Here is a 21,974-nt window from a genome sequence, read left to right on the forward strand (position 1 = left end):
TGTATCCATCAATCTGCAGCCTCTACTCAGGTGCTGAAACTAAAATGGTCCTTTACCTAATCTTACATTCCTTCTTTTTTACAGGAATGTAAGCTTAGGAAAATGCCCATTTTTAGTTCTGAACCCGATTAGTGCCAGGTAATTGTTTGCCAAATGTATCCATCAATCTGCAGCCTCTATTCAGGTACTGAAACAAAAATGGTCCTTTACCTAAGCTTACATTCCTTCTTTTTGCAGGAATGTAAGCTTAGGAAAATGCCCATTTTTAGTTCTGAACCAGATTAGTGCCAGGTAATTGTTTGCTAAATGTATCCATTAATCTGCAGGCTCTACTCAGGTGCTGAACCAAAAATGCCCCTTTACCCTTTACCTAAGCTTACATTCATTTTTTTACAGGAGTGTAAGCTTAGGAAAATGCCCATTTTTAGTTCTGAGCAAGATTAGTGCCAGGTCATTGTTTGCTAAATGTAATTATCATCTGCAGCCTCTACTCAGGTGCTGAATCAAAAATGCCCCTTTACCTAAGCTTACATTCTTTCTGTTTTTACAGGGATGTAAGCTTAAGAAAATGCCCATTTATAGTTATGAACCAGATAAGTGCCAGGCAATTGTTTGCTAAATATAATTATCAATCTGCAAGGTATACTCAGGTACTGAACCAAAAATGGCCCTTTCAAAAAAGGAATGTAAGTTTAGGAAAAGGACCATTTTTGTTTCAGCACCTGAGTAGAGCCTGCAGATTGATGGATACATTTAGCAAACAATTACCTGGCACTAATCTGGTTCACAACTATAAATGGGCATTTTCCTAAGCTTACATTCCTGTAAAAGAAAAAGAAGGAATGTAAGCTTAGGAAAATGCCCATTTATAGTTGTGAACCAGATTAGTGCCAGGCAATTGTTTGCTAAATGTATCCATCAATCTGCAGCCTCTACTCAGGTGCTGAAACAAAAATGGTCCTTTTCCTAAGCTTACATTCCTTCTTTTTTACACAGAATAACAAGCACATGGCAGTATGTACAGAGACATATAGTACACAGAATAACAAGCACATGGCAGTATGTACAGAGACATATAGTACACAGAATAACAAGCATATGGCAGTATGTACAGAGACATATATGTTGCATATAATAACAAAGCACAGGGCAGTATGTACAGACATATATGAGAGTGGAGGGCCCTCTAGTGGGTCTGTAACAACATTAAGGGCTTACCAACTTGAAGTCTGGAGAATGTGAGATTGTGTTTTTGTTACAATGTTGCAAAGGAGGAGGCAGTGTTTGTTCTTACCTTTATAGGGTCTTGCAGCAGAGTATCTGGCCTCTTTTCGGTTCCAGACTTCAAGAAGAAAGTTTCTGTGTCCCTGAAGGAAGATTGTTGAAGATGGATAGGTCCAGAAGGAAATCTCTGCCACCCAAGAGATACAGGGAGGTTGTGGAGATGACGTCCAGGAAAAAAGGACCTGCAAGACAGACGGAGGAGCATGGATCTGAGGATGTGGTACCCCCAACCCCCCAAAAAACGCCTCCCCAGAGAAGTTTTAATAAGGGAAAGGGGCCTGCAATGGGGGGTAGGAGGGGTACTGGGCCCAAATCTAGTCCCATAGTTAGGCCTGGGGTAATGTCCGTTACACAGCCGGGGGAGTGGGATGTGGTGAGGCCCAGGCTGGTCCTAGTGGGGGGCGGGAAGGCCCTCAGGTGCTGGCGGTTCCCCTTATTGGGCCTGGGGTTGATTTAGGGAGTGAGAGCGCTGGCCCCTTGCCAGCGTTGCCACCGGCAGCCATGGTGGCAGTACTGGCCCAGCGCTTGCCACCGGCAGCCATGGTGGCAGTACTGGCCCTGGCCCAAACTTTGGCTTCTGCCATGGCCCCATCTACCCAGGGGCAGGGCCGGGATGCGGCCCAGGCTGTCGGTGGTTTAGCGATACAGCAGGCCACTAGGTCAGGGGACCCGGTATCGGCAAATGCAGAATGCGCAGCGGGGCCTTCCCTCTCGGATGGCAGATCACGCGAGATCTACTCCTCAAGTTCGTCAGAGGAGGAGGATGGAGGGAGGTTTGGAGCAGGAGAGGACACATTGCGCGACCGGAGCAGCCCAGGTAACTTGGGGAGGCTTCCGGTCACGGGTGGGGTGGCAACAGGCGGCAGTGGATTGAGGCAGGAGAACTTACCTAAGGCGGTCAGGGTGCCTGGTGAGGTTGAGGCTCGGAGGTGCAGCATGGAGGAGAGGCCCAGCACAAGTGTGCAGGCGCGCGCGTGTGCTGAAGGGCAGAGGGTTATCGCGCATGCGCAAAAGGGTGTTGCGGCTGGAAGTCAGAGGTGTGAGGCTGTAACCGATGGTGCAGAGGGGCCTTCAACGATCGCGCCAGCGTTGCTGGGTGTAAGCGGTCCCCGTGCAGCTGCGCATGCGCACACGGGGACTGGCATTTATGGAGATACGAGTATGTCTGGTGCTGGAGGGAGCATGAACGTTGGTGCATGTAATGTAAGGCTCACGGATGCTAGAGGCTGCATGTTTGTGGGGAATGCTGCTAGGGGCACAAGGGGGGCACATGCGGGGATAACGCATGGTGAAGCTCATGGGGCACAATATGACATGAGTGGCGATGCAGTGCTTGGCGGGCATGGTTGTGTGGTGTCTGCAAATGTGCAGTTAGGGGTTGCTACGTGTGGGGCGACAGTAAGCCAGGTTAATACTATGCAGGTGCAAGAGGAAATCATCAAGAGGGCAGTTGAATCTGCGCTGCGTGAGATGGCAAGGCAGCAGGCCCCTCACGGGTTGAGTTCCCACGCCCAGGAGGGGTCTGGACAGGAAGTTTTGATCAGAAGAGCTGTGGCTGCAGCTCTAGGGATGAGTGCTGGGGGGGACCATAGGGTGGAGGGGAGGAATGTCTCTTTTGACGCACCACCTGTTGGCCAGAGTACTCCCCAAGTTGCTTTGTCTCCACAGGTACAGATTAGGCCAGCTTCAGCTATGGCAACCGAGGCTGGGGCACTGGTTGTGGCGAATCAGAGCAGCGAGCAGCTGGATCAGACCGGATCGTCGGCCCAGGCACCCAGCGAAGCAAGCCGCCCAGGAAATCGTGAGTACTATGCACCTCACACACTACACGCTGACACGGGTTCTTCATCTAGTGGCTCAGGGTCAGATAGTGGGGAGGACCTGGGGCTGGTTGGGAAAGGTCAGCGTAGAATGTTTAGGTAGATTAAGAAGATGGCGGCAGGGCATGCGAAGAACAGGGCCAGGGGGCTGGGGCCCGTGGACGGGGATCCTGGGGCCGCAAGGCCTGAGTCAGGTGCCCCTGGGGCTGCCGTGCCTCGTAAGGTGGCGGCACAGGGGGACACTTACCCGTGCCTGGTCCATTCGCTTTACGGGCACCTTAAGATGAAAACAATTACGAAAATACAGGAGGGTCGTTACGTTAATGTTTTCGACCTCTCACTGGATGCGTTTAGGGCGAAAGAAAGGGCCCAGGACAGATCCGGCCCTAAAAAGGTGCGCAGGCCTGAAACGTACGAAGAATGGCTTAAATGCTTCAGAGTACTAGCGGCCTGCTACGTGGATAGGTGGCCGTTGCAGGGCCACAACCTCTTTAATTATCAAGATACTATTGAGGATATCCACAACAGATTTAAAGAGGGTGCATGGCGAGAATATGACATGGCCTTCAGGAGGAAGATGGTGGGGAACCCATTACTGCATTTCGGCACTCAGGATATGCACCTGTGGTCGAAACTAGGGCTGGAGGGGGGCACCCCACTCCCAGCGCAGGCGCGGCAGGGATTACAGCGGCAGGGCGCAAGAGTCAGTAGGCGGGGGCGAGAGTGCTGGAAATTCCAAGACAAGCTGTGTGACAGGGGGAGCAATTGCTCCTTTCGGCACATCTGCAGATACTGTGGCGGTCCCCACGCCGGAGTGGATTGCGGTAAACGCAAGGACCAGGGGCAGCTTAAACCAGCACAAAAACCTGGAGTTGGGGTCAAGGGCCCCAACCCCGCTTAAGCTGCCCCCTATGCTAGCATGGCTGGCACACTACCCAGACCGGGAGGCAGCGGTGCTGCTCAGGGAAGGTCTGGAGTGGGGTTTTGAGATCCCTGTTATGAGAAATGTCCAGGGGTCTGGGATACACAAAAATTTGAAGACGCACGTGGTGAGGGAAAAATTGGCGAAGGAAGTCGCGTTGGGTAGAGTGTCTGGCCCATTCGCGGAACTCCCAATTGCAGATCTGGTGGTCTCGCCTTTGGGGGTGGTGCCAAAAAAGGAGCCGGGGAAATTCAGGTTGATTCATCACCTGTCTTTCCCAAAAGGGGGGTCGGTCAATGACGCCATTGACCCAGAAATCAGCTTGGTGCATTACCAATCTTTTGATAATGCTTTAGAGGTGGTTAGGACGTGTGGCCCGGGGGCGCTGATGGCTAAGCTCGACATAGAGTCGACGTTCCGTCTGCTACCCCTCCATCCCTCGGCATTTAGGCTCATGGGGATGAAGTTCAAGGGGCTTTACTATGTGGACAGGTGCTTACCAATGGGTTGCTCCTTGTCCTGCTCATTGTTCGAGTGCTTTAGTTCATTCTTGCACTGGGTGGTGGAGACGGCATCTGGAGGAGGGGCGATTGCTCATTACCTCGATGATTTCCTATTGGTGGGACGAGCAGGTTGCGCAGAATGCGAGCAGCTCATGAAGGTCATGAAGGAATTGATGGCTTGTTTTGGGGTACCCCTAGCGGATGAGAAGACGCAGGGGCCATGTACGTGCATAACATTTCTAGGGATAGAAATTGACACGGTGCATGCGGTATGCAGATTGCCGGATGACAAAGTGCAGCGAATGCTGCAGGCGGTCAGGGCATTTATGGGGCGCTCAAGGATCCCCATTAAGGAGGTCCAGTCATTGCTTGGCCTTCTGAATTTTGCAGGGCGCGTGATCCCAATGGGAAGGGTCTTCAACCGCCGCCTGGAGGGACAATTGAAAGGCCCTCCGGGGCAGGCGAAATGGGCTTGGGTCACGGATGAGGTGAAGGAGGATCTGGAGGTTTGGGATAGGTTCTTGGTTAACTTCAACGGGGTTTGCCTGTGGAGGCACCCGCCAGTGTCGAATCAAGCCCTTCACCTCTTCACGGATGCAGAAGGCAGCTCGGGTTATGGAGCATACCTGGATGGGGAGTGGAGTGCAGCTCCATGGCCCAGAGACTGGATAGAGGCTGGGTGTGTCAGGAACCTCACGTTATTGGAGCTGTTCCCAATAATAGTAGCTGTGGAAATATGGGGTGCTTGGTTGGCAAACAGGTCGATGGTGTTTTGGACGGACAACCAGAGTGTGGTGTATGCCATTAATAGGTTGTCCGCGGCTTCGCTTAATGTCGTGTGCTATCTGAGGCACCTGGTGTTGCACTGCTTGCAGCTCAACATATGTTTCACCGCCAAACACGTCCCGGGAGTGCAAAACGTCATAGCTCTCGATTCAATTGGGGGCAGTTTAGAAAAGCAGCACCCAGGGCGGCAAAGGAGGGTCTAATGTGCCCTTCTTATCTTTGGCAGTTGATGAAGGTTGGGAGAGCATCCTCGGTTTAGTTAAGGCGTCCCTGGCTCCGAAGACTTGGGTGAACTACCTGGGCCACTGGAACAGATGGGATTCTTTCTGTTGTCAGAGAGGCGTGCAGGTACAAGGGGCCACTAGGGTGCATGTGTTGGAATGGCTGGCTTGGTTGCGAAAAGAGGGCATTAGCAAGGCAGGAGCTGCGGGTAGGCTGGCGGCAGTGTCCTTCTTTAAAAAGGCACTCGGTTATGTGGACCACTCTCTGAATTTTCTGGTTAGAAAAGTGCTGAAGGGGTGGGGGAGAATGGTTCCCCGGGTAAAGGACCATAGGGAACCTATCACAGCAAGTAGACTGAGGCAGTTGGCACTTGGCTTACAGGAGGTCTTCAAATCGGATTATGAGATGTTGCTCTTCTGAACAGCGTTTGCGTTAGCATTTGCAGGAGCTCTGCGGGTGAGTGAATTGGTATCATCTGCAAAAACAAATGGCACAGGGGGGGTACTGGCGGAACACGTGCGGCTAGCCCAAGGGGGCGCCCTATTATTTGTTCCAAGGTCCAAAACGGATCAAGAAGGTAAGGGCACGTGGTTGCCCCTAGCGAGACAGGAGGAAGCGGTAAGCTGCCCTGTGCGGTGTGTGGAAGAGTTTCAGAAACTCCGTCCGCGACATTGCTCTCAGTTCCTCGTGCATGAGGATGGAACGGCATTGTCAGTATTTCAGTTTAGGAAGGTCTTAGCGAATACTGCGGGGTTAGCTGGGCTAGACCCCAAGAGAATAGCGGCCCATTCCTTTAGGATCGGCGCTGCTACATGTGCAACAGAGAATGGGGTGTCAGCGACGGAAATAAAGCGCTTGGGTAGATGGAGATCAGCCCAATATAAAACATACATTAGGCCCGCCCCTAGTCCACATTCCTAGGAGGGGATGTGGTTCAATGACGCTTAATTACCCATGTAAGGTGGGCACCAACGGGGCCCCCAGTGGGGGTTAGTGGGTTGGTGCATGGAATGGGGGGTGGCGAATAAGGGAGCTTGACAGTGGGGGGGCTGTGTAGTGGGCCAGCTCTGGCTCAGGCTAATGGGGCATCGTCTGTTTTACCAGGTGTTTTGAGAAGTTCACCCCCTGTTCGAGTGTGGATAGTTGGACACTCATTTATCCATTGGGCGTCCATCAGGGCGCTGCGGACGCCGGAAGGGCAACAACTTGGATTCCAAATGTCCAGGGCCAACTTCCGGTGGTTAGGACGCAGGGGCCTTGTGTGGGGCGATTTGCCAGCTTTGTTACAGGAGGCGCATAGGAGGTGGGGGCAGCCTAATGTTATAGTGCTGCATTTGGGAGGTAATGACTTGGGGGCATTACCGGCCCTGGATTTGATTAAGAGGATGACAGCAGATATTAGGTGGATTTACGCCTGGATGAAAGAGGTCAGAATTGGTTGGTCCAATGTGGTTGCTCGGCTGCATTGGCGACACATTGTGACCCAGAGAGCCGCTTATAATGTGCGGAAGAAGGTGAATAGAGAGTTGGGGAGAGCAGTCACGACCCTGGGGGGATTCGTGATTAGACACGATGGGATAACGGCCGACAAGAAGGACCTATTTCGTTCGGATGGGGTCCACCTGACTGATGAAGGTCTGGACGTGTTCTTGAGAGACCTTAAGAATGGGTTGTTAAGGGTGCTATAGAGTTAAAAAAAAAAAAAAAAAAGTTTAATTGTTAACTGTTATTAAGGTTATATTTAAAGTTGATGTTAAGTTATTATAGGTGCCTGTCGGTTTTGTGTGTGGCGGTAAGAGAACGCCTGGCTCTTGTGGCGGGTGGTCAGGGCCCTGGGGAGCGGGCACGGGGAGAGGAGAGTGACGGTCTAAAAAGGGGAGGGGTTACGCCCGCCAGACGCTGGTCTGGGGGTCCTCTCCCTTGCGAACAAGACCGAAGATCTCTAACCTTCACAGCTCTCTCTCAGTGCCATTTGGCGTGACAGCCGGGTGTCACGCTGCAGACATCGAAAGGGGCCTTGACCATCTACCTAAAGGGGCTAGGTTAGGGAAAGATGCCGCCAACTGATATTTCTGTATACGAACTTGTTGCCAAGTTTGGAATTAAGATTAAGTGCCTAAGGTAATTCAAATAACATTAGGCACTAGTTATTCGTTTATTTTAATAAACGTGACCATGACCGGTCTTTTCTTCCCAACTTGGTGTGCTGTCTTATTTATTCATGTTATGCTACACGACGTAGGACGTAATAGGGGGTTTAGACCTTAATGATTGAGTAACAAACATATTTTTATATTAAGCTGCTTTTCTTGAATCACATGTGACACAAAGTGGCAGCTTATCACCAAATTCACTATTTATTATTTTTAAAGTGTTTTAATTTGTTAAATATGACTTTTAATGGGACATCGACTATTTTAGTTTCAGATGACAGCCGGGTTTTTTTTTTTTTTTTACTACTGTACATATATGTTTGAGCTCCAACAAAGGCTAACTTAACCACATTTGTTCTTTTCCCCAGTACACTATTTACTATAACAAGGACTTTTTTAAAAAAATGATATTTAATAAATAACAAATTAAGGAGTATTTATCTGTACTCCAATAAGCATTTGCATGATCACAAAAATGTTTTTTGAGGCTTAAAAAATAGTCTCTGTAGACGTGTGCCCAGTTAATACCTAAAAAAAGCTTACATTTTGATGTCAGAAGAACATGAGTGTATACATTGATCTAATAATCAGCAGTCAATACTCATATTCTGATCCCAAATTCTTACTTTTCTGAAGCAAATTAGAAATTTTAGGTTTTAAAATGTATAGCTAAAACAGGAATGTAAGCTTAGGAAAATCATAAATTTAAACATCAGAACATGAGTGTATAATTTATTTATTTATCTTTTTATTTTTAAAAGGCACTACTAATATTCTTCAGACCTAATTTAACTTTTCAGAAGCTAACCACTAAATTTCAGTTTGATAATGTCTAGGTAAAACAGGAATGTAAGCTTAGGAAAAGCATTAATTTAAACATCAAAACATGAGTGTATAATTATTATTTTTTTTTAAAGGCACTACTCATATTCTGCAGAGCAACTTTAACTTTTCAGAAGCTAAGTAATACATTTCAGTTTGAAAATTGTCTAGGTAACACAGGAATATAAGCTTAGGAAAATCATAAATTTAAACATCAGAACATCAGTGTATAAATATATATATATATATATTAAAAGGCACTACTCATATTCTGCAGAACAAATTTAACTTTTTAACTACTAACCTGGTAGGAAGGAGCGGACAGACGCCTACGATCAGCCTGGAACTTTTGGCGCTGCATAGAACGATGAAGGCAGTCCTGAATCTGCACCCACGTGGAACAGAGTTGCCGGAGATGCTCCTCCAAAGCCGGAATACCCTGAGACATGAATGAATGGTTGAAACCCATAATTCGCCATGAACGGGGATAACTTGGAGGAAGTATTAATAGCACTATTGCGAGCAAAATCTGCCCAAGGTAACAGTTCAGACCAATTATTGTGGTGATCTGAGACATAGCAACGGATGAACTGTTCCAGAGCTTGATTAGACTGTTCCGCAGCCCCATTGGATTGAGGGTGATATGCAGAGGAGAAGGAAAGCTGGATGTCGATTTGAGCACAAAAGGAACGCCAAAATCTGGAGACAATCTGGCTTCCCTGGTCTGACAATATCTCCTTGGGTAACCCATGTAAACGGAAGACCTCCCGGGCAAAAATTGAAGCAAGCTCCTGAGCGTTAGGTAACTTCTTCAAAGGAATGCAATGTGACATTTTAGAAAAATGGTCAACCACCATAAGGATAACAGTATTGCCATTGGAAACAGGGAGCTTGACAATGAAGTCCATGGAAAGATGTGTCCAAGGACACTCATCATTAGCAATAGGTTGAAGAAGACCTACAGGAAGACGTCGAGGAGTCTTATTCTGTGCACAAACTGAGCAGGAGGCAACATACGCAGCAACATCAGAACAAAGACCTGGGCACCAGAATTGTCGAGTGACAGACCAAATCATTTGGTTCTTGCCTGGGTGACCTGCAGCTTTAGGATAGTGGTAAGTGTGCAAAAGCTTAGTTTGAAGATTCTCAGGAACAAAACACTTACCACTAGGTTTCTCAGGAGGTTCATTGGTTTGTGCAGCCAGGATCTCCTCCCCCCAAGGGAGAAGTCAAATTAGTATGTATGGTAGCCAAAATATGGTCAGGAGGTATAACTGGAGTAGGTACAGACTCCTCCTTGGACAGAGGCGAAAATTGTCGAGAGAGGGCATCAGCCTTAACATTCTTACTACCAGGCAGGTAGGAGACCACATAATTAAACAGAAACAAAAATAGCGCCCATCTGGCCTGTCAGGGAGACAAACATTTTGCTTCAGATAGATAAGTTAAATTCTTGTGGTCAGTAAGAATGAGCACTGGCACGCTAGTACCCTCGGGAAGATGCCTCCATTCCTTGAGTGCCAAAATTATGGCCAGTAATTCCCTGTCACCAATTTCATAATTGCACTCCACTGGAGACAATTTCTTAGAGAAGAAAACACATGGATGCAAGGAACCGTCAGGCATAGGACGTTGAGACAAGAGGGCACCTACTCCAGTCTTAGATGCATCAACCTCAAGAATGAAAGGCAGGACAGCGTTAAGATGAGCCAGAAATGGCAGCAAAGGCAGTATTAAGACTATCAAAGGCCTTAATGGCAGTAGGTGACCAATGGAGTGGATCATTCTCTTTATGGGTCATGTCTGTGATAGGTTTGACCAAGGAAGAAAAGATTTTTATAAACTTTCTATAGTAATTGGCGAACCCCAAAAAATGTTGAATAGACCGAAGACCAACTGGGCGAGGCCACTGCAGAACTGCAGATAACTTGTCAGGATCCATGGAGAACCCTTCAATGGAGATAACATAACCTAGGAAGGTTACTTGAGTCTGATGGAACTCACATTTCTCGAGTTTACAAAACAGGCCGTTCTCACGTAGTCTCTGAAGCACCCGGGTAACCTCAGAACGATGAGCCTCAAGTGTGGGTGAGTGTATGAGGATGTCATCTAGGTACACCACAACACTCTGTTGCAACATATCTCGTAGGACATCATTAAAAATTCCTGGAAAACAGCAGGAGCATTACATAGGCCAAAGGGCATTACAAGATACTCATAATGCCTGCTTCTGGTGTTAAATGCTGTTTTTCATTTGTGGCCCTCCTTGATCCTAACGAGATTGTACGCTCCTCTCAAATCAAGTTTAGTAGAGACCGTAGCTCCCTTGAGGTGGTCAAAGAATTCCGTAATGAGCAGAATAGGGTAAGCATTCTTAATGGTAAGATGATTAAGACCCCTATAATCGATGCATGGTCTTAACTCGCCACCCTTTTTCTTCACAAAGAAGAAGCCAGCCCTTGCAGGAGAGCAGGATTTGCGGATGATCCCCCGTGACAGAGCATCAGCAACATACTCCTCCATAGCACAATTCTCTGCAACAGACAGAGGGTAAACCTGGCCCCGAGGAGGAATGACTCCGGAGTGCAGGTCTATGGCACAATCGTAAGACCGGTGAGGAGGCAACGTACCGGCACGCACCTTGTCAAAAACGTCTTGGAACTCTCGGTACTCTTCTGGCAATTGAGATACCGAAGAAGTGCACAAAACTTTAACTGGTTTCTGAACACAAGTGGAAATACATTGCGGAGACCACGACAACATTTCGGACCTGTGCCAGTCAAGACTGGGATTGTGCTTTTGGAGCCAGGGATAACCCAGAACAACTGGAAAATGCGGAGAGTTTATCACCTGGAACTGGAGGGTTTCAAAATGGAGAGCCCCAACAGCCATGGATAAAGGAGCAGTTTCGTGAGTAACAAGTGTGGGCTAAAGGGGCCTGCCATCAATGGACTCATTAGCAAGCAGAACGGACTGAGGCAAAACAGGAATGGAGTGCTTTGATACAAAAGCACTGTCAATGAAATAACCCGCAGCACCGGGGTCAACAAGAGCCTGGGTGACTATGGAGGAGTCCACCCAGGAAAGGACAACCATGACCAAAGGTTTCTCCTTTAGCGGTTCCAGGGACGAGGATAAACCACCCAAGGTCTGCCCCCGACAGGAGCTTAGGTGTGAGCGTTTCCCGAACATGTAGGACAAGACTTCAAAAGGTGGCCCTGTAACCCACAATAGAGGCAGAGCCCCTCCCTCCTCCTAAAGGCCCTCTCCGCCGTGGAGAGACGCGTGAATCCCAACTGCATCGGCTCAGCAGTACCTGGTGACTCAGGACCAGGAGGCATGGGAGGAGAGGAAGGCATGGGTGGGAACAAACCCGTAGGAGACAACGGAACAGGAGGCTTCTGCAAGCGCTCCTTGAAAGAGGGCCTCTCACTTAGTCTGATGTTAATTAGGATGAAAAAAGACACCAATGCCTCGAGATCTTCTGGTAAATCTCTGGCAGCAACTTCGTCTTTAATCGCATCAGAGAGGCCATGAAAGAAGGCGGCAACAAGGGCTTCATTGTTCCAACCTACATCTGCGGCAAGCGTACAGAACTCAATGGCATACTGAGCAACAGATCTTGTACCTTGCTGAATGGACATGAGTCGTTTAGCAGCAGAGGAGGAGAGAGCCGGAACATCAAATACCCTTCGAAAGGAGGCCACAAATTCAGGGTAATTTGAAATCACAGGTTTATTAGTCTCCCACAAGGGATTAGCCCAGGCAAGAGCTGTGTCAGAGAGTAACGAGATGAGAAATCCAACCTTAGCTCTGTCAGAGGGAAACGCCTGAGGTAACATCTCAAAGTAAATGCCCACCTGATTCAAAAACCCTCTGCACTGATTAGGATCGCCACCATATCGCTGAGGTAGAGGTGCAGAACCGGTCATGCTCTTTACTACCAGAACTTTCACGAAGAACTTGCCTAAAATACCGGATAATTTTTTAGCATTTTTGCTATCACTCCATTTAAACTGAAATAAAGCCTTGTTTTTCTTTATTTACCTGTCCAAACTATATATATTTTCGAGCAGACAACCCATTTTGTTTTATTTCATTTGACCATTTCACCGCCAAATGCGAACATATAAAAATTTTTACTTATTCAAAAATTTTGGGTTTATCACTGAAATTATTTACATCCTTCTTGTGCAATTCTGAACCAAATGGTTGTAAAAGCTTCACTGGGATTCCCTTTGTTTAGAAATAGCCGAGATACATAGCTTTGCCATTGCCTTTTGGTAATTAAAAGGCTGCTAATTGCAGATGTGCACCACCTGTCTGAAATTACCATCAGTGAAGGGATTAGTCAGGTAGCTTGTAAGGTTACTTTTAGCTTGATTGTAGAGATTACCCTCCCACCTGACACTTCCCACCCCTTGATCCCTTCCAAACAGCTCTCTTCCCTACCTCACCCCCTCTCCCCTCCACTGGTTACCCACATATTAGGTACTGGCAGACTGTCTGCAAATGTGAAAATTTAAGGCAATTTTTCTTATTAAATTTGTTTTCCATTTTTTTTTAATATTTTCTGCAGTGTAGGATATCCCCTTACACTCCAAACTCCCTGATCCCTCCCAAATATCGCTCTTACCCCCCCCCCCCCCTCTAACTAGTGTCCGCTATCTTTGGCTTTGGGAGGTTTCTGCCAGTACCTTTAAAATGTTTTCTTTTCTATATTCATGTTATTTATATATATATATATATATATATATATATATATATATATATATATTACATTCTGTATTGTAGTGGTTCCCCACCTCCCCCCTCCACGATCATTAGTTAGGGATCCTCCACCCCCCCACCTCACCTTTTTTCTGTAGAGTAGCTCCCCATCCCTCCCTCTCCTTTTATTTTTTCTTAATTAGGGCCATCCCACTCCGCCCCCTCTTTCCCCCCATCCTGCCGGACCTCCCACTTGCCTCCCAGATTCCTTCCTACACCTCCCACCGTCCCCAGCAGATGATCGTTACAAATGTCTGTAATGATCTGTCATCTGCCCTCATTTGGAACCGGAGCACCGATGTGCAGAGATGCCTGGAGCTCAGGAACTCCAGCTCTCAGCTGTAAATTAAAGTAAAAGTCAATCCTAGCGTTGTACTAACACTAGGATTGGCTATTAATACAAATAAAGGGGATTTTCATTCATGAAGTATTAAGATACTTCATGTAGAAAGCTCCTTTATTTTTTCAACCTATCGCCGTTCTTAGCTGCTACAGCAACCCACAGCTAAAAATTTTTTTGCTAAGAGTGACGTTTTCACCTCTTAGCCAATAGCCGTGCGGTAAATCCGGCTTGGAGCCCATGGGAGCTGGATTTATAGCACGGCTATTGGCTAAGAGGTTAAAATGTCATCTCTTAGCAAAAATATTTTTAGCCGTTGGCTGCTGTACCAGCTAAGAACGGCGATCAGTTGAAACAAATAAAGGAGCTTTCTACATGAAGTATCTTATACTTTATGAATGAAAGTTCCCTTTATTTGTTTCAATAGTCAATCCTAGTGGTTGTACAAAGCTAGGATTGACTTTCACTTTAACAGCCAAGACTGTTGGAGCTTCATGCAGCTCCGACATATAAATACATTGTGAGGTATAATAAGCAAAGTACAGTACAAAGTATATACATGTTGCTTGGGTTCAGGGTTTAAGAAAAGTAATTTTTAGTTTATTAAATTTAAAATTTGTCAAAAATTTCCACAGATGGGACTTTTTTTATTATTGATATCTTGAGAATTAATTGTAAAGACATTCAACTGTAGAATATTATTTTTGGCTACTACATGTAGCAATATAGAAGTGTTAACTATACAAAGTGATGTGCATTGTTATAACATATGTTCACATTTTCAAAGTGAACATTTTATAAGTGGGGCACTAGCAATAGAATTATACAAGAACTGCACTCACTACTCAGCACAGTGCTGCTTATTAAGACAACATGCTGCCTATTGACATCTGCTGAAGAATTGCACACTACATCAAGCTAACCCTATTCTCTCTCCTCTGCTTTCAGGTACGTAAATAGAGACCCTGTCAATCTGCAACTATTCACTGCTCTTTGGTGTTTTTTACTGTCCTGTAACTCTCTTCTGGTACGTGAATAGAGACCCTGTCAATCTGCAACTATTCACTGCTCTCTGGTGTTTTTTACTCTCCTGTAACTCTCTTCTGGTACGTGAATAGAGACCCTGTCAATCTGCAACTATTCACTGCTCTCTGGTGTTTTTTACTCTCCTTTAACTCTCTTCTGGTATGTGAATAGAGACCCTGTCAATCTGCAATTATTCACTGCTCTCTGGTGTTTTTTACTCTCCTGTAACTCTCTTCTGCTACGTGAATAGAGACCCTGTCAATCTGCAACTATTCACTGCTCTCTGGTGTTTTTTCCTCTCCTGTAACTCTCTTCTGGTACGTGAATAGAGACCCTGTCAATCTGCAACTATTCACTGCTCTCTGGTGTTTTTTACTCTCCTGTAACTCTCTTCTAGTATATGAATATTTACATAGAGCAAATGATTTTAGTTTGTTAATTTAGTCCTACATCTGTTGTACTGTTATCCAATGTTTTATTTCTAATGTTCACTTAATTGCCATGTGATGTTCAATCCTTATCAATACTTGCTATTATTCTAAAATGTATAGCTGTCTTATTCCATAGTATTAACCTCCCCCAAATTTTATTGTCTGTTTACATCTCACCCTGACCTGACCAGACCAGAATCTAACTTTCCAATTGGCCTTTCCAACTGTCTTTGATTAGCAATCAACTAAATTTAGTGGATTCAGCTGACTGTCCTCCCTGCATATATTTCACACCAGTCTGGGATGTGCATTGCACAGTGATGTGCATTGCTATAACATATGTTCACATTTTCAAAGTGAACATTTAAGGCACTAGCAATAGAATTATACAAGAACTGAACAAGGATTGGGCAAGAGGCAAGAAAAAGGCAGGTACTTTTGTAATATTATGTTTGATATACCTTACTGCTTTCAAATGCAATTGCTACTGTAATACTGTGCATTTTGTGTTTAACTGGTTCCCTCTTTTGTAAAAATGCCTAATATCTTCTTATTCATTTTTGCTGCCTTTTGTCTCTATAACAAACTACTTTATTCAATTACTCCTTCTCCCTCTCCACCTTCACTGTTCATTAGCCCATCTGTTACAAACTGCCCTTTAAATGGAAAATTGCCCTGCTTCCCTGGATTTTGGAGAAGCCTATTTGCCAGCCTCCTTCCTCATGACTATGGCCCCTGGAAGATTGTGCCCCTGAAAATGTATTAACTTTTATTGGGTCTGTATGGCCCTTTAAGAACCGTCTGGGGACATATTGTGACTTTGGTGAACAATGCCCCTTTAAGACTATGCCCCCAGACCTGTAAAATAACTTGTCCCTGGCTTTCTCCCACTTGGTTAAGTAAATAGGGCTTACTGAACCAAGTACCACACAGGCAGAGTGCTCCACAGAAAGGGAGCACTGTTACAAAAGCATTAGTTTTCATTGTGTGCCTTTAAGTGCTATGTGACAGACCCTTCGGTCAGAACTAAAGAGTTAACTTTGTTCAGCTTCAAGAAGCTACTTTCTAAATGCAAGTTTGCTGGCATCAGCTCTAATTAAGTTTAGTGATAAACATTCCCATTGTTTAATCAACTCCAGAGTCAGACTGCTGTTGATAAGATGGACTGCATTGTTTTCTTGTGTGTAACTTGTTATCTGCTGAAGTAATGTAATTCTACTATGGCCTGTCAAAGGGCGTTTTCTCTCTATCTAAATGTGTGATTGGGGATTTTATGCCTCCCCCTGAGAGTGTCCTTTTTGCATGTAACCTCAATAAAAAGCAGGCTGTGTGTTCCAGCACATCAGACCTTTTCTGACCCTCTAACTTGCAGCCTTGACTCATCTTTGTAGGGGACAGCTATAATCACTACAGGGATTGCTATGCTCTTCATACTCCCTTAGCTACTGAGCTCTTGTAAGAGCTCTTGTTCCTGATCCTGCTTCACGCTACAGAAGGAAGAGGTTCACCTACTGGAGCCTGGTCGTAGGTCTAGGGCGCAGAGCAGACGGCGAGATACCAGCCCAGCAGCGGTGGTTCGTAGAGTCTGCATTACTTATGGTGGCTACGCAGTAGTCTATGGTGTCTACGGTGCTGATGATCCTTTGGTGAGCGCTAGGAGCATCCTTTTCTACGGTCCAACTTCCAGCCAGCCTGGAGGCAACCGTAACATTTGGCGGCAGCGGTGGGATGGCGTCCTAGTGCAAGGAGCAGCACCCCAACAGCACTGGTATCGTAGGAGAGTTATTGAGGGCAACGCTAGCCACTGCGCAGCGTCCCTACCTACAGCAGCATGGAGCTGAAAAGACACTGGTCAGAACCCTGTGAAGAGCACCTCAACCGGATCCGTCGCTATGAGGGCACTGATTTCGTTCCAGAGGTAAAGAGGCGGCTAGTCCGATATGGTCCAGACCCTGCGCAGGAGGTAGTCAGTCAAATCATCCGGGAATTGGATACTGAGAACGAAGCGGCACGAGCCTTTGAGCGCCAACTGTGGAGTTTGAGGGTATGGACACCTGGTCTCCAGCGAGAAAGTGAGTTACAGGGAGAGGAGAGCAGCGACCTCCCTCCCCAGCGGCAGTATACCGTGCAGAGGGAAGAGACAACCGGTCTCCTTCCTCAACCCCAACCAGAGATACCAGAGGCAGCAGGCCTCATAGACTGGTCCTGGGAGGACCCCCAGCAGGCAGGTGGAGATGGGACCGCAGTCTCTCTACCGGTCCTACAGGGATGCTGGGCAGGCGGCCCAGATCCTTAGCGACAGACCCAGCTACAGGGAGGGGAGAGCATCGACCTCCCTCCCCAGCCGGAGTGTGCTTTCCAGGGAGAGGAGACAACCGGTCTCTCTCCCCAGCCGCAGCATGTTCCACAGGGAGCGGAGAGCATCGACCTCCCTTCCCAACGGCCGCCGGAGTATCAGGAGGAGGAGGTAAGCCAATCTCCCCCTCCCCAGCTAACTCCTAACTTGGGCCCAGGGTTAACAGTGGAGATGTTAACCCCCACTGACCCCCACGTTCCCTTTGCCACCGGGCAGGACTATGCCCCAATTCCCCCAGCAGAAGAGCTGGCACCAGGACAGAGCGCTGCTGGCCTCTGCCCTACAGACCCCCTTGTTACAGGACTGGCCTGCAAACCCCTCACCCCAGCATAAGCGCTGGCACCAGGGCAGAGTGCCGCTGGCCTCTGCCCTCCAATTACCACCAGCTATTTGCCCAGATGCGCCAGGAAGGCCGAGGATGCTACACTTTCATCCTACAACCTGGAACCTACAGGCCAGTACTACTTATTGTGGGGGGGCTACTTTGCTGCTAATGTTTATTTGTGGGTGGGTTGCGAGACTAACTTAGGCACTTACCGACAGAAGGTCAGGTGCCTGGTTAGTCTCCCTCCAAAAGGGGAGATATGTTACAAACTGCTATTTGTAACTGGCCCTTTAAATGGAAAATTGCCCTGCTTCCCTGGATTGTGGAGAAGCCTATTTGCCAGCCTCCTTCCTCATGACTATGGCCCCTGGAAGATTGTGCCCCTGAAAATGTATTAACTTTTATTGGGTGTGTATGGCCCTTTAAGAACCGTCTGGGGACATATTGTGACTTTGGTGGACAATGCCCTTTTAAGACTATGCCCCCAGACCTGTAAAATAACTTGTCCCTGGCTTTCTCCCACTTGGTTAAGTAAATAGGGCTTACTGAATCAAGTACCACACAGGCAGAGTGCTCCACAGAAAGGGAGCACTGTTACAAAAGCATTAGTTTTCATTGTGTGCCATTAAGTGCTATGTGACAGACCCTTCGGTCAGAACTAAAGAGTTAACTTTGTTCAGCTTCAAGAAGCTACTTTCTAAATGCAAGTTTGCTGGCATCAGCTCTAATTAAGTTTAGTGATAAACATTCCCATTGTCTAATCAACTCCAGAGTCAGACTGCTGTTGATAAGATGGACTGCATTGTTTTCTTGTGTGTAACTTGTTATCTGCTGAAGTAATGTAATTCTACTATGGCCTGTCAAAGGGCGTTGTCTCTCTATCTAAATGTGTGATTGGGGATTTTATGCCTCCCCCTGAGAGTGTCCTTTTTGCATGTAACCTCAATAAAAAGCAGGCTGTGTGTTCCAGCACATCAGACCTTTTCTGACCCTCTAACTTGCAGCCTTGACTCATCTTTGTAGGGGACAGCTATAATCACTACAGGGATTGCTATGCTCTTCATACTCCCTTAGCTACTGAGCTCTTGTAAGAGCTCTTGTTCCTGATCCTGCTTCACGCTACAGAAGGAAGAGGTTCACCTACTGGAGCCTGGTCGTAGGTCTAGGGCGCAGAGCAGACGGCGAGATACCAGCCCAGCAGCGGTGGTTCGTAGAGTCTGCATTACTTATGGTGGCTACGCAGTACGGTGCTGATGATCCTTTGGTGAGCGCTAGGAGCATCCTTTTCTACGGTCCAACTTCCACCATCTCTCTTAAAATCACCTTACTTTTGTACTCATGAACTTTAACTATTCCTAAACACTCTCTCTCCCCCCTGAACCTTGTCTCAAAAGCAGTCTCACTACTGCAAATCTGTATCTCATATTATGTCACTCTCCCTCTTGCCTCTACTAATTGCTGGTGACATCTCCCCTAATCCTGGTCCCCAACAACTGCCTAGCATCCATTTATACCATCCCACAGACTCAAAAAAACAAAACTCTGCAAACCTTACTCACATTCCTCTTGCATCAAAAGCCGCTTCCCCTTTCACTTGTGCACTTTGGAACTCTTGCTCTGTTTGCAACAAACTCACTTCTATACATGACCTCTTTATCTCCCACTCCCTCAACCTTCTGGCCTTAACAGAAACCTGGCTCTCTCCCCTAGACCCAGCATCCACTGCTGCTCTGTCACATGGGGGTCTCCACTTCAGCCACACTCCTAGGTCTGGTAATAGACAAGGAGGTGGTGTAGGTATTTTACTTTCCTCTCGTTGCACCTTTCAACAAATACATCCCATCTCTTCCCTCAAATTTTTCTCATTCGAAACCCACATGATTCGCTTATTCTCTCCTCTTTCTATATGTGTTGCAGTCATATACCGTCCTCCTGGCTCCTCAACTCAATTTCTAGATCACTTGGCTGCATGGCTAGCTTATTTCCTTTCCTCAGACACCCCTTCCCTCATTCTTGGTGACTTCAACATCCCTCTTGACAATCCCACTGCCTCCTCTGCAAAACAACTTCTGCAACTCACTTCCTCTTTTGATTTGTCACAATGGACTGATTCTCCCACTCACAAAGATGGTCACTCCCTTGACCTGATCTTTAGCTATCGATGCACCCTCTCAAACTTCACAAACTCCCCCTTTCCTCTTTCTAACCACCATCTCCTTACTTGCAACATATCATCCCTCCTTACAACTCTCCCTCCTTCTGCTCCTCACACCAAACTTCACAGAAGCATTATGTCATTAGATCAGCAACAGCTTTCTAATTCCCTCAAACCTCTCCTCTCATCCTTCTCCTCCTTTTCATGCCCTGACCAATCTATCTGCCAGTATAATTCCACCCTTACATCCGTCCTTCACAATCTAGCCCCTCTTACCATAGCTCGGAATCGGAAATCAAACACTCATCCTCAGCCCTGGCATACTCCTCTGACACGATACGTATGCAGATGTTCCCATACTGCTGAGCGGCACTGGAGAAAATCTAGGAGTTCAGCTGATTTTCAACATTACAAATTTATCTTGAACTTCTACTACTCTGCCCTTAATTTCCATAAGCAACACTACTTCTCTACTCTTATCTCTAATTGTTCTTCAAACCCAAAACATTTGTTCTCCACTTTCAATACTCTTCTCTGCCCTCCCCAACCTCCTAATACAATTTCTCTGTCAGCTCAAGACTTTGCCAACCACTTCAATAACAAAATCAACTCCATCAGAAATGAAATCGTCTTTCAACATAATTCCATTCTCTCCCCCCCTCAAATGCTCTCAATCAACCACAACCCACATAAACTTAAACTTAGCTCATTCTCCTCTGTTACTGAGGAAGAAGTTTCGGCACTTATACTGCGCTCTCACCTCACAACCTGTCCCCTTGACCCTATCCCCTCACAGCTACTCCCCTCCCTCTCTGCCACCCTTAACCCTATACTCACACACACTTTCAACCTCTCCTTCAGCACCGGTATTTTTCTCTCATCGCTGAAACATGCACTGGTCACACCTATCCTCAAAAAACTTTCCCTTCATCCTACCTCCCCATCCAACTACCGCCCTATTTCCCTCCTCCCTCTTGCATTAAAGCTTCTCGAAAAACTAGCTTATGCACGCCTATCCCATTTCCTTACAATAAACTCCCTCCTTGACCCATTGCAATCTGGATTTCGTCCCCATCACTCCACAGAAACAGCAATTGTTAAGGTTACCAATGCCCTACGTACAGCAAAATCAAAAGGCCACTTCTCTCTGCTTATTCTCCTTGATCTGTCCGCAGTCTTTGACACTGTTGACCACCCTCTCTTGCTCCAAACCCTCCAATCCTTTGGCATATGTGACACAGCCCTCTCGTGGCTCTCTTCCTACCTGTCAAACCGTACCTTTAGTGTAGCCTTCTCTGGGGCCTCCTCTGCCCGTCACCACTTTCTGTTGGAGTACAGCAAGGCTCTGTCCTCGGTCCCCTTCTCTTCTCAATATACACGTCATCACTAGGTTCCCTAATAAAGTCCCACGGTTTACAATATCATTTGTATGCTTATGACACCCAAATCTACTTCTCTGCACCAGACCTTTCTCCTTCCTTGCTAACCTGTGTCACTAACTGTCTTTCTCACATCTCCAACTGGATGTCCACTCACTACCTCAAGCTAAATCTCTCCAAAACTGAGCTCCTTATTTTCCCCCCTTCTTCTAAACTCTCCACCCCCAATCTCTCTATAACTGTCGACAACTCCATCATTACCCCTACCCCGCATGCCCGATGTCTCGGGGTCACATTTGACTCAGATCTTTCTTTCACTCCTCACATTCAGTCTTTGGCTAAAGCCTTCCGCTTCCACCTTAAAAACATCTCTAAAATTAGACACTTCCTTACACAAGACACAACTTAGATTTTAATCCACTCTCTCATCCTCTCCCGCCTCGATTACTGCAACTCTGTCCTCTCTGGTCTCCCAACCTACCGCCTAGCTCCTTTGCAATCCTTAATGAATGCCCCTGCCAGACTCATCTTCCTTACAAGTCGCTCTTCATCTGCTGCGCCTCTCTGCCAATCTCTTCACTGGCTTCCTCTTGCCTCTAGGATCAAACACAAAATTCTTACTCTGACATACAAAGCCCTCAACTGCACTGCTCCCCCCTATATCTCAGACCTTGTCTCCA

Source organism: Bombina bombina, chromosome 7 (assembly GCF_027579735.1).
Source record: "Bombina bombina isolate aBomBom1 chromosome 7, aBomBom1.pri, whole genome shotgun sequence".
NCBI classification, from domain to species: Eukaryota; Metazoa; Chordata; class Amphibia; order Anura; family Bombinatoridae; genus Bombina; species Bombina bombina.